We start from the raw sequence: 12534 nt of genomic DNA, 5'->3' as shown, positions 1-12534 counted from the left end.
AAAATAAAATGATAATCAAATCAAATCAAATAAAAACATCCAGGGTCATGTCCCAATCCCAAACTCTCTACCTCCAGAAAATAAATAAATAAAATAAAATAATGATAATACAATTTTAAAAATAATAAAATAAAATAAAATCAGCCAGAGTTATGTCCCAATCCCAAACCCTCTACCTCCATAAAAATATAAAAATAAAACAACCATCAGGCAAAAGTAATAATATGGGATATTTATCTGCCAGATAATCTAAAAAAAAGAAAGAATGACATTTACTCATATATCAAGATTTACAGTCCTTTGTAGTTCTGTGCTTTTACAGCACCACCTAAACCAGCCTGCAGTTATAGAATAATATATTAGATATATCTTCTAATCATGATCTGGACCGTCCACAGAACTTTTGCTCATTTTATCAGACAGTATCAGTTTCAGATGAACATGTGTCATGCACATGCGTTTGAAAAATAAAACAGAAGCCGCACACCACATTTCGTGCTAATAAAACCAACCCACAAAACTGGTCACATTATTGACGAGGGAGGGAAGCCATTTGCAATGCGTTTTCCATTCAAACCTGTTTTCAATTTATTAGCACAGTATTCACCACATCTGACCTCTGCCAGTGTAATATATACCAGCCAGAGAAATAAGGTGATTTCTGTCAGAACAAATATTATTTTTCTAAATTATACAAGCTAAAGGAATCATATTTCTTCACGCACTTTGCTGTAGGCCTACTTTATTTGAGACATATGTTATACGTTTGAGATATTTTGCTTTTGACAATCATTTTTATAAATAAAAATAAATATGCACTACACTCTAAAAAGTCTTGGGTTATTTTTTCTACCCAAGTCCTGGCTTGAGCCTTTTGGGGCGTTATTTTTCCAGTGTTTGTGTTACTCCTGGGTCAGACATAACAACCCATGGGTTATTTATCGCTGGGTTTTTGCTGCCTCTTCAGGTCAAATTTGTGCATGTCTTCGGTAAAATACATATTTGTTTACGTTTTATTTTATCTAAAAATTCGTTATTGTTCTTTTAATCGTTTAATTTTATGCAAAGCAACATATCGTGGGTCTTTTCGCGATATGGAAACGCCTGATGCCTGCATAAAATTTTACGATTTTATTTAAAAAAGATACAGAATATAAACACTTAGAATGATAAAATATGTTTTCAGAGTTGTACACTCACTGATTATTTATGGACAGGTTATGGAGCCAGTCACAGCAATTTTTTCGGCTACGAGTGAAACGCAGGCAGCGGTCTAAAGTTAGCAGTTCCCCCGCCGAACGCGAACCATCTCCGGCACGAGATCCAGCGCCGTTACGGTGGAAACAAGACAACAGTGACTGGTCAATTACACTTCAATGACTTCTAAATGTTTATTTTTTACTTATAATATTTGTTAAACGAGCTTAAATGTAGGCAATATGTATTAAAAACGATATAAAATATGCTATACTATAAAATATGATAGAAAATAAAGGAATTATCATGCAAACTAGTGCTTGTGTGGAGTATTTAAGTTAATCCATAAACTTTAATTAATCTATGAAGTAAAAAAAGAAGAAGAATAAGCTAGTATTATAGTAAAAATGAATCAACCCAATATGCTGGGTTAAATAAACAACCCAATTTGCTGATTAAAATTAACCCAACATTTGTTCTGTCCTATATTTACCTAGCCCTTGGGTTGAAAACAACCCAAATTGGGTTGTTTTTAGCCCAATGTTTTGTAGAGTGTAACAAGACATCAATAAAAGACTAGACTTTTCTCACATTTGCATAACTTTCTTAGAAGTAAGGATGAAAAAAAGAATACAATCGAAAAGGATTATTTCAAAAACATGTTTTCATGGAGGCTTTTCTGGTTAAATCAAGATCATCAGTTTCTCAGAAATGTTTAGGTAATAGATGTGAGTAACATTACACAGGAGTTTTACTCTTCATGTGGTTTTAATACAGCGTAATGCATCTCTTGTGTGTTGATAATCACTATAAAGCAAACAGCACATGTTCAGTGCCACAAATCATGTGGAAATTCCTTCAAAATCTCATGACAAACATTGGGATAAATATTCCAAATAAAGGGCGAAGACAGAAAACCTCCATGTAAACAATTTTCTCACTGACATTCAGTTTGATTTGGGGGGAAAACACTTTAATTCAAATTGAGTACTTGAAATAATATTAATATATGTGAGGGTTTAACCTTATTCTTTTGTGATTTTTTTTTTTTTTTCATTAACAACCATGCATACAATAAATAAATACTTTTCAAATAATAATATAACCCTTAAGATAATATTTATCAAAATATTTATGCACTGTTTATTTGATATTGTTTCCACCAAACACTTAAATTACAATCTTCACTATTTATATTGTTTCACTCTGTGTATTTATTTAATGTAGCCTATATATATTACAGTAAAGTGAAACAGTTCTTTCTTTCATCTTTCAGGTCAAGGGCATAAAAGTTATAAAATGTTCCATGTCATTTTAATTCGCAATGAAAGCGCACAATTAAATGTGTTTGGAATTGAAACACGGCTTACTATGTGTGAAAACATGGTAACAATTAGTGGTTTGACTCGCTGTCGCTGTTCTAGTACATAAACATTCGGTAAAGGGAGTACGGCTGGACAGGTGCGCGTGCATGAGAAGCGTGTGCTGCAACGCCCTCTGCTGGATCACAACATGCACGCGTTTCTCATCAGGGCTCTTCAACCCAACGACCCCTTGACCCAAAGTTACACTGAACAATAACTGGTGGACCAGCACAGATAGCCTACACTGCTGAAGCCAACGGTCTTCCTGAGAGCATGTGGACATATGAAGAAATACAAATAACATAATGGTGCAATATAATGAAATATGATTTATAAAGTTGTTGTCGTGGTTTTTATGCAACAAACACTAAAACAATGTAAATCTATGCCCAAAGCAGTTTTATTTTAGTATCATTGTAAAAAAAAAAAAAAAAAAATATATATATATATATATATATATATATATATATATAATATATATATATATATATATATATATATATATATATATATATTTTTTTTTTTTTTTTTTTTATATAAAAATATTAAATATTAATTTATTAAACTTGATGTAGGTCTACTAAAATAACGAAAACTGAAATAAAAAATGGATAAAAACTGGACAGATGTAAATAAATAAATAAATAAAAAACAACAAACTTATGAACACTTTAACTACATTTAAAATGAAAAAGAAAATTATATATATTTATATATATATATATATATATATATATATATATATATATATATATATATATATATATTCTTTTTTGTTTTCATTTTAAATGAATAAGATATATATTATACATTTAAATAGAAAAAATATATATATATATATATATATATATATATATATATATATATATAATTGTTCTATTTTTTGTTTTCATTTTAAATGTAGTTAAAGTGTTAGTAATTTTGTTGTTTTTGTCATTTTTATTGTTTTTTTACATGTCTGTACAGTTTTTATCCATTTTTATTTCAGTTTTTGTTATTTTAGTACATCAAGTTAAATTTAAATAAGATTTAGAATATTTAATATTTTTATTAAAAATATAATATTTTTAATATTAATACTTTTTTTTTTTTCAGTTAATCTTTATTGTATGTCAAGTAATGATTATTTTATGGTTTTATTTTTTTATTATCTATAATAACCCAGGCCAAAAGGTCTTCAGGGGATAAAACCTAATGATAAAAAGTTTTGATTTATTTTTCAAAATACATAAAAAATTTAAATTTAAATTTAAAATACAAATGTCACTGAATTAGATAACAAAATATCAAAACAATTGGCATTTAACAATTGCAAAACAGAGTATAAGTACACTTTTCAAACAAAATATTTCACACACACACAAAACATTTACACTCGCTTGTAAGAGAATAGCAATGCAAAACCCTAGCAACGGCATAGCAACGTCCTAGCAACTATCGATAACAAACAATTAACCACATAGCAACAGGCTAAAAAACTGATTAACAGTCACTGAGCAAACACTGACGTTAGAAATGCTCCATCGTTCATCTTTAGCAATCTAATAGAACACATATGATGTCTATAAACTGCATGTGACAGCATGAGTAACCAACAACACCAGCACTCTCTCATGATCATTAGTCGACTCTGAGCGTTACTGTAAGAGACAGACTCGCTGTGTGTGGAGGGTTAAATCTGAGGTGTTTATTTTTTTGGCACATGAAGGTCTTGACTGTTTTATACATGTGGAAAACAGCTCCAAACAGATTTTAGAGCGAGACAGGTGCCAACACAACCATCTGCTTTGAGTTTCAGCTCTCCTCTCCCTTCTTTCCTACATGTATTCAACCCCAGTGCTGCTCACTGAGAGCCAATCAAAGAGCAGCGTTTCTCACCCTGTATGACACGCGGGTCCGGACGGAGGAAGACGGAGCGGATGAAGAGACCTCGTCATGAATATACTGTAACAGCTTTCTCATAGTATGTCTTGTTTTATCTGTTCATATAGCCTTTTTATTTTGAATAAGTCTTTTGAAAGAGAATTGATTCAGTCTTGATCTGCATAATTATAATACAGGTTAGTTTCATTCAACTTACAGGCCAATAATTTACATCTCAAAGAGGTGCACTATTTGGGAAAAAAATCAATTGTGATTTTTCTTATAAAAAAAAAAAATGCAATTGTGATTTAAAATGTAATTAAGTAAATGATAAAATAAAAGTCTTAAATAAAAACAAAATAAACATTAGTATTGTAATATTTCACTGTGAAATCTAAAATTATTTTATTTTACATGACAAAATGACATATTTACATATTTATGGCTTTATTTCTTCATTTTTAAACCATCAAACTATTATTTTGCCTTTATAGCTTTTCTTTTCTGATTACATGTAATCTGGATTACGTAAGCAGGTTACAAAAATTAAGTATATTTTAAAATACTTGTAATCAGACTATACTGTTACTTTTTATTGATTACATGATTACATGTTATTCTTACAATGGCAGTACATTATTCATAATTCATTGATTTGACTTCTTTGCTACATTTATTTTTTTTCTTTCTATATAGTCCACTGCTTATATACATTCAGAAGCTCTTCCAGGTTTGTGGAATTGTACTAGTCATGTGACTATCACTGAAATCTGAGACCCACAGCATTAATTACTGGATTTACACAAATCATTTCACTTTTAAGTGTTTTCTCAACATTGCAACACTGCATATCGAATCGTCTCCTGACAAACACATAAGTGAGTCAGTTAACCATGTATTACTGTGTCTGGAAGACTTTAGTCTTCCAAACACATTAAAATTCATTATCATTTCATATTTACATGCAATGCAGGGATTATAAACTTTTTTGTCAGCTGGGCCTTTTTGACCTAATATATTTACTTGAAGAAAGCTCTTAGATTTTAAATTAAAGGAGGAGTCTAATGCTTTTTCATGCATTCTGACTTATTTACACTGTTAAAGAGTTGGATTCTCTAGCTAAACATGGCCAAAGTTTTAAAACACGAGTTGGAAGTATAACAGAGTATTTCTGTGCCAAATATACTCTTAGGTTTGCACACAAACTTTGGACATTTTTTGTTGAGTATGGCCCTTTATTATGTAATAAAGAGCGGAATTCCTTGTACGGGCACACATCGACCAGAGAGAGAGGGCAAGAGCACGCCTAACAACGTGCTTCGTCGGCAGCCCTGCACAGGACTTGCTCGAGAAACATTTGTCACTTTGTTTTTAGACCACGAAATCAACAATGTCACCAATGTTTTTGGTTGTGAGGGAAAGATAACCTTGCTTCCCAAAGAACCCAGCGTTAAGTGGAGCTGAGAGTTTTGTGCTCACGCATTACATTGATGCGCTCTCGATATTTGTTATTAAAATAACCATAGAAACTGATAGTTGCAATCACGTTTTATTGGTTAAAATTAATGGAGAATATCTCATGTTTTTCCGTGGCTGCTCGAGCCCTCAGGATCAGCGCTTATGGTTTCATAAACAAGGCCCTGTTCTACGCTGGATTTACAGATTGTTTGAAACTGAAAGATGAATGATCCCGGTCATGAGTCGAAACAGCAGGTGGTGATTAAAACGGCTTCAAATGTCTGTTTTGTTGGCAATAGGCGCCTAAGTGCATTTAATGTAATGTAAACAACATGAACATAGTGAATTAATAAATTCATTATTCATCATTCATATGCTATATTCATTATAGTGATTCAAAAGTTATGGATAATGCGATGGTGTATTGTGTGTGTTTAAATACATTTGTTTAGCTGACCATTGACAGCTTGCAGATGATAGCTGCGCATGCTCGTGACTCTTTAGCTCCGCTCACACGGCACGCCTCCAGGTGCTCGGCTGTTTTCGGAAAGACTCGGTACAGCGTATGTATCTTTTATAAATATGATTAAACTAAACACTTTTCAGAGATATGAAGGATGCACTAGTACTCTATAGGTACTTAAGATTAACATGAGATTGGCAGAAACTGTGTGGTCAATAATAATAAATAATAATAATAATAATAATAATAATAATAAAATGAAGTTCACGGTTCTCTGTTGTTGGTTAAAGGTCACATGACGTGCAGGTATTAGTGCTGTCAAACAGTTAATCGCGATTAATCGTTTGACAGCATTAATATATGAAGAGTTTGGTTCCAAAACACGATAAACGGCATTTTCAAAAAACTGAGTTTACACCAAAATCAGTATTGTATCTGGTCGGTATTGACAAGTCATTTATTTTGCCCAAAATGCAATATCCGTCGTGTTATTCTATCATGTTTTCTCCCTTTCTTTCCAAAACGCGACAAACGCCAGTCTCCTTTCTCTGCAGAACGCGATATATCTCTCAACCAATCACAGCGCACCATTCCACGTACTGTAAACACTGAAGGCTTTTTTAAAAAGCCGTTTTTAATACCAATGTACTCGGCAAATGTGTTTATTTAACCATGCGGTGTCGCCAGACACTCTTTAATCGGTAATAACAAATAATTTATAACATTAACAAGATGACCATTTTGGGAGCGACGGCTGAATGTATTTTTAGTAAAATGTCTGTATATAAGATAAATATTGGCAAAGTTTAGACTCTGTCATGTGAATCAACTTACTTTGTTGTGTATTTTCAATTTGAAAAAGAACTTTTATATTGATGGATTAATTGCATTTTGAAAAAAAAAAAGTGTCATGGATTTATTGCATTTTGGGAAAAAAAATAATATGTTTTTATAATAAACTTTTTAAAATCAAAATGTAGATTTAAATTTTTAATGTTTTTATATCCAAAAAATGCTATGCCACTTTCTTGGTAAAGAAAACACCTTTTTACTCAAATTAATCAAAATGGAGTTATTGCGTTTTGGAACCAAACTCTTCATATATATATATATATATATATATATATATATATATATATATATATATATATATATATATATAGAGAGAGAGAGAGAGAGAGAGCAAACAAAAAACAGGAGCACAATGTATTTTAAAAATCAGCTAGTGAAATGACACATAAGAGACACATTTGTTGAACTTCTATCAACAAGGCGCTCATGGCGTGAGATGATCAAAAAACGGCACGAGTTGCAATGCTGTGACCACACACATCTCTCTGCACGTGAACGGCTCTAGATCAAAATTGTCTGTATTTGTGAAGGCAATCGTCACTATTAATATTGTTTACACTTCGGTTTAGTTGTTTCTATACGATGAGTGACAAAATGGTTAGCAAAAATCCCACTGTCGGAGGGATCTGAGACCAGAATATCACAGATACTTGAGGGCTTGGGCCAATAAGAAACCACCTAGAAACCACTCAGAACACCCTAGCAACCACATTACAATACTTTGTATTATGGCAGAAAGTTTTCCATGAGCAAGTACCACTTAGAAATGTAAAAACCTCACTTTTTTGAATGTAAAACAACAGCTATAAAAGGTTCAGTGCCATTTTAATTAGCAATAAATGCGCACAGTTTAAGTGTGTTTGGGGATTGTAACACAACTTCCTGTCTGTTAAAATGTGGTGACAATTTGTGGTTTCACTTACTATCGCTGTTTTAGTACATAAAAATTCAGCAACTAATGAAACTCTAATGACAATAATCGTCGTCTCATCTGGAGGTGTTTATCTGTAATGCAGATTAATGTGAAAGTATTTGAATATCTTCTGTATATTCAGTAACACCGGTGGCAGGATTCAAACATTTTCTAAAGATTTGTAGCAACCAAATAACTTTGTGTCTTCAAGACCATACATGAAACACGTGGCGTCTTTAGCATGTATGACATGATGGCACATGAGAAAAATACTCTCTCATGATCACATTAGGTGTTACTGTAAGAGACAGACTCGCTGTGTGTGGAGGGTTAAATCTGAGGTGTTTATTTTTTTGGCACATGAAGGTCTTGACTGTTTTATACACGTGGAAAACAGCTCCAAACAGATTTTAGAACGAGACAGGTGCCAACACAACCATCTGCTTTGAGTTTCAGCTCATGTTCCTGTATGTATTCAACACCAGTGCTGTCACACACTTAATAACTGCATAGCAACGGCCTAGCAACCACCTAGAACACCTAGCAACAACATAGCAACATGCTAAATAACATTCCAAACACTTAACTGCATAAAAACAGCAGAGCAAACACTTAAAACTCCCTTGCAACAGCCCAGCAATGCAAAACCCTAGCAACTGCATGGCAACATCCTAGCACCCATCTAGAACACCCTAGCAACAACATAGCAACATGCTAAAAACACTCCAAGCACTTTAGTAACTGCATAAAAATAGCACAGCAAACACTTAAACCCCCTTGCAACAGCATAGCAATGCAAAACCCTAGCAACTGCATAGCAGCATCCTAGCAACCATCTAGAACACCCTAGCAACAACATAGCAACATGCTAAAAACACTCCAAGCAGTTTAGTAAATGCATAAAAATAGTACAGCAAACACTTAAAACTCCCTTGCAACATCATAACAATGCAAAACCCTACCAACTGCATAGCAACGTCCTAGCAACCATCTAGAACACCCTAGCAACCACATAGCAACATCCTATCATCTAGAAACAAAAATGCTTTTTCAGCAATAAAAAGTAAACAGTTGTGTCCGAAATTACATTATGTACTTACGCACTATGTACTTATGGACTATGTACTTATTCGGTTGTTAAGTCTGACGTCACGCGGACTTAACTCATAAACGGACTTATGCTCATAAACGGCCGTTGATGGCATTCTCAAGTGAAACGAGTCGAGGCTTGGACCCAGAAATGGCGTTCCTTACGTCACAACTTAACAAGCGGATACACTGTGTTCTTACACACTTTGTACTTAAACACCATGTTTTTACACACTACAGTATGTACTTATACACTGTGATCTTACACGCTATGTACTTACACACTATGTACTTATACACTGTGTTCTTACTCACTATGTTCTATGCACTATGTACTTATACACTGTTTTTACACTCTATGTACTTACACACTATGTACTTACACACTATGTACTTATACACTATGTTCTTACACACTATGTACTTATACACTTTCTTACTCACTATGTTCTATGCACTATGTACTTATACACTGTTTTTACACTCTATGTACTTACACACTATGTACTTATACACTGTTCTTACACACTATGTACTTATACACTATGTTCTTACACACTATGTACTTATACACTATGTACTTACACACTGTTTTTACACTCTATGTACTTACACACTATGTACTTATACACTGTTCTTACACACTATGTACTTATACACTATGTACTTATACACTGTTTTTACACTCTATGTACTTACACACTATGTACTTATACACTGTTCTTACACACTATGTACTTATACACTATGTACTTACACACTGTTTTTACACTCTATGTACTTACACACTATGTACTTACACTGTGTTCTTACACACTATGTACTTATACACTGTGTTCTTACTCACTATGTTCTATGCACTATGTACTTATACACTGTTTTTACACTCTATGTACTTACACACTATGTACTTACACACTATGTTCTTACACACTATGTACTTATACACTGTGTTCTTACTCACTATGTTCTATGCACTATGTACTTATACACTGTTTTTACACTCTATGTACTTACACACTATGTACTTACACACTATGTACTTATACACTATGTTCTTACACACTATGTACTTATACACTGTGTTCTTACTCACTATGTTCTATGCACTATGTACTTATACACTGTTTTTACACTCTATGTACTTACACACTATGTACTTACACACTATGTACTTATACACTGTTCTTACACACTATGTACTTATACACTATGTACTTACACACTGTTTTTACACTCTATGTACTTAAACACTATGTACTTACACTGTGTTCTTACACACTATGTACTTATACACTGTGTTCTTACTCACTATGTTCTATGCACTATGTACTTATACACTGTTTTTACACTCTATGTACTTACACACTATGTACTTACACACTATGTACTTATACACTATGTTCTTACACACTATGTACTTATACACTGTGTTCTTACTCACTATGTTCTATGCACTATGTACTTACACACTATGTACTTACACACTATGTACTTACACACTATGTTCTTACACACTATGTACTTATACACTGTGTTCTTACTCACTATGTTCTATGCACTATGTACTTATACACTGTTTTTACACTCTATGTACTTACACACTATGTACTTACACACTATGTACTTATACACTATGTTCTTACACACTATGTACTTATACACTGTGTTCTTACTCACTATGTTCTATGCACTATGTACTTATACACTGTTTTTACACTCTATGTACTTACACACTATGTACTTATACATAGGGCTGGACAATAATTCAATATCAATATATATCGCGATATAATTTTTTTCGATAACGGTGATATGATTTTTAAACACATTTCCGGTATTTCGACATTACAGCATCTTGAGGCGCAGCCGTCTGAAAGAGCAGAACGCGATTGGCTATTTGCGTGATGACGTACACCACAGAGACATGCAGCCACCAGCCAGTGCTCAGCAGTTGTACGCTAAGATCAAACGCGAACGCGGCAAGTTTTACAAAATGAGTACACTTGATGCAAATGCGACGGAACAAGCTTTCACAACTTGATGAAAGTATGTGTGCAACTACACCGTGCTGGTTAATGTTTGGTGCAGGAGAATGTGTGAAATAAAAACTTTAAACACGGATACTTTATTCTGTATGAGCTATGTGTCACGTGGCTAGTGTTATCAAACTCATCGCGGAGCTCCGCGCTAAAACCGAGCATATGCGCGCTCCGCCTGTATATCATAAAAACAATCGTATTTTTCATGTGTTCGTATTCAAACTCCAGTTCTGACCGCATCGCGAGCAAAATACAAACAACACACGTGCTGTGCTGAGGTAAACAGCCTACGGCTTGCGTATTTGAAAGCAGCTAGAGCAGGCAGAGGTGAATGAGCAGCACTTTTGTGTTATTTGAATTCTCCGCTGTAATGCGATCTCATGTGAACATATTTTCCATTTGTGCTGGTATATTACAGCAAAACAATCCAGCAAAACACTTCCGAGAGAAGTGATGCTTCCTCATGCATAATACTGCAATTATAATCTTATGCATACTACAGCGCAGTGATTGAATTAAATGAGCTTTATGTCATGAATATATATGTCGAGATTCGCTCGAAACGGTCTACGTCAGCATGTTCGACCATGCCCATACTTGGGCCGAAAGTACACGATTACATCAGATTTTGTGACGTTGCTCCGACTCAGCTTTTCAAACAGGAAGACAGAAATCGCTATGAAAAATGCAAAAATAACTATTTTTCACTTATGAACATTTTTAACATTGAGTACCTTTAGTGTTTTCAATGATGTGCAGCCTATACATATCTGTTTACATCTCAAAAAAAGTGTTTTGGGGTTTCATGACCCTTTAAGAATAATAAAATCAGCCTATGTTATAGTTTAATGTTAAAAATGTTAATATTACTAAAGTGAGTGAGTCTTATGTTTATTTTTATGTTTGAATACAAATACAAATAAAAGCTGAACATAAATGTATTTGTACTGTTTTTATTTCTAAAATCCTATATAGTTTTATAGGAAGAGATTTCATAGATTTGGCAAATTCATTTTTCAGACGTTTATAGGTACAGACATCCGTTGTGGCCGTTCTTGGCAGTTTTTCTGAGGCTATTATATAGTTCATATCGATATCGGAATTATATCGTATCGACCGAAATTAAGAATTATATCGTGATATAAATTTTGGCCATATCGTCCAGCCCTACTTATACACTGTTCTTACACACTATGTACTTATACACTATGTACTTACACACTATGTACTTATACACTATGTTCTTACACACTGTGTACTTATACACTATGTACTTACACACTGTTTTCACAC

Source organism: Megalobrama amblycephala, linkage group LG1, assembly GCF_018812025.1.
Source record: "Megalobrama amblycephala isolate DHTTF-2021 linkage group LG1, ASM1881202v1, whole genome shotgun sequence".
Taxonomy (NCBI): Eukaryota; Metazoa; Chordata; class Actinopteri; order Cypriniformes; family Xenocyprididae; genus Megalobrama; species Megalobrama amblycephala.
This window is presented reverse-complemented; position numbering follows the sequence as displayed.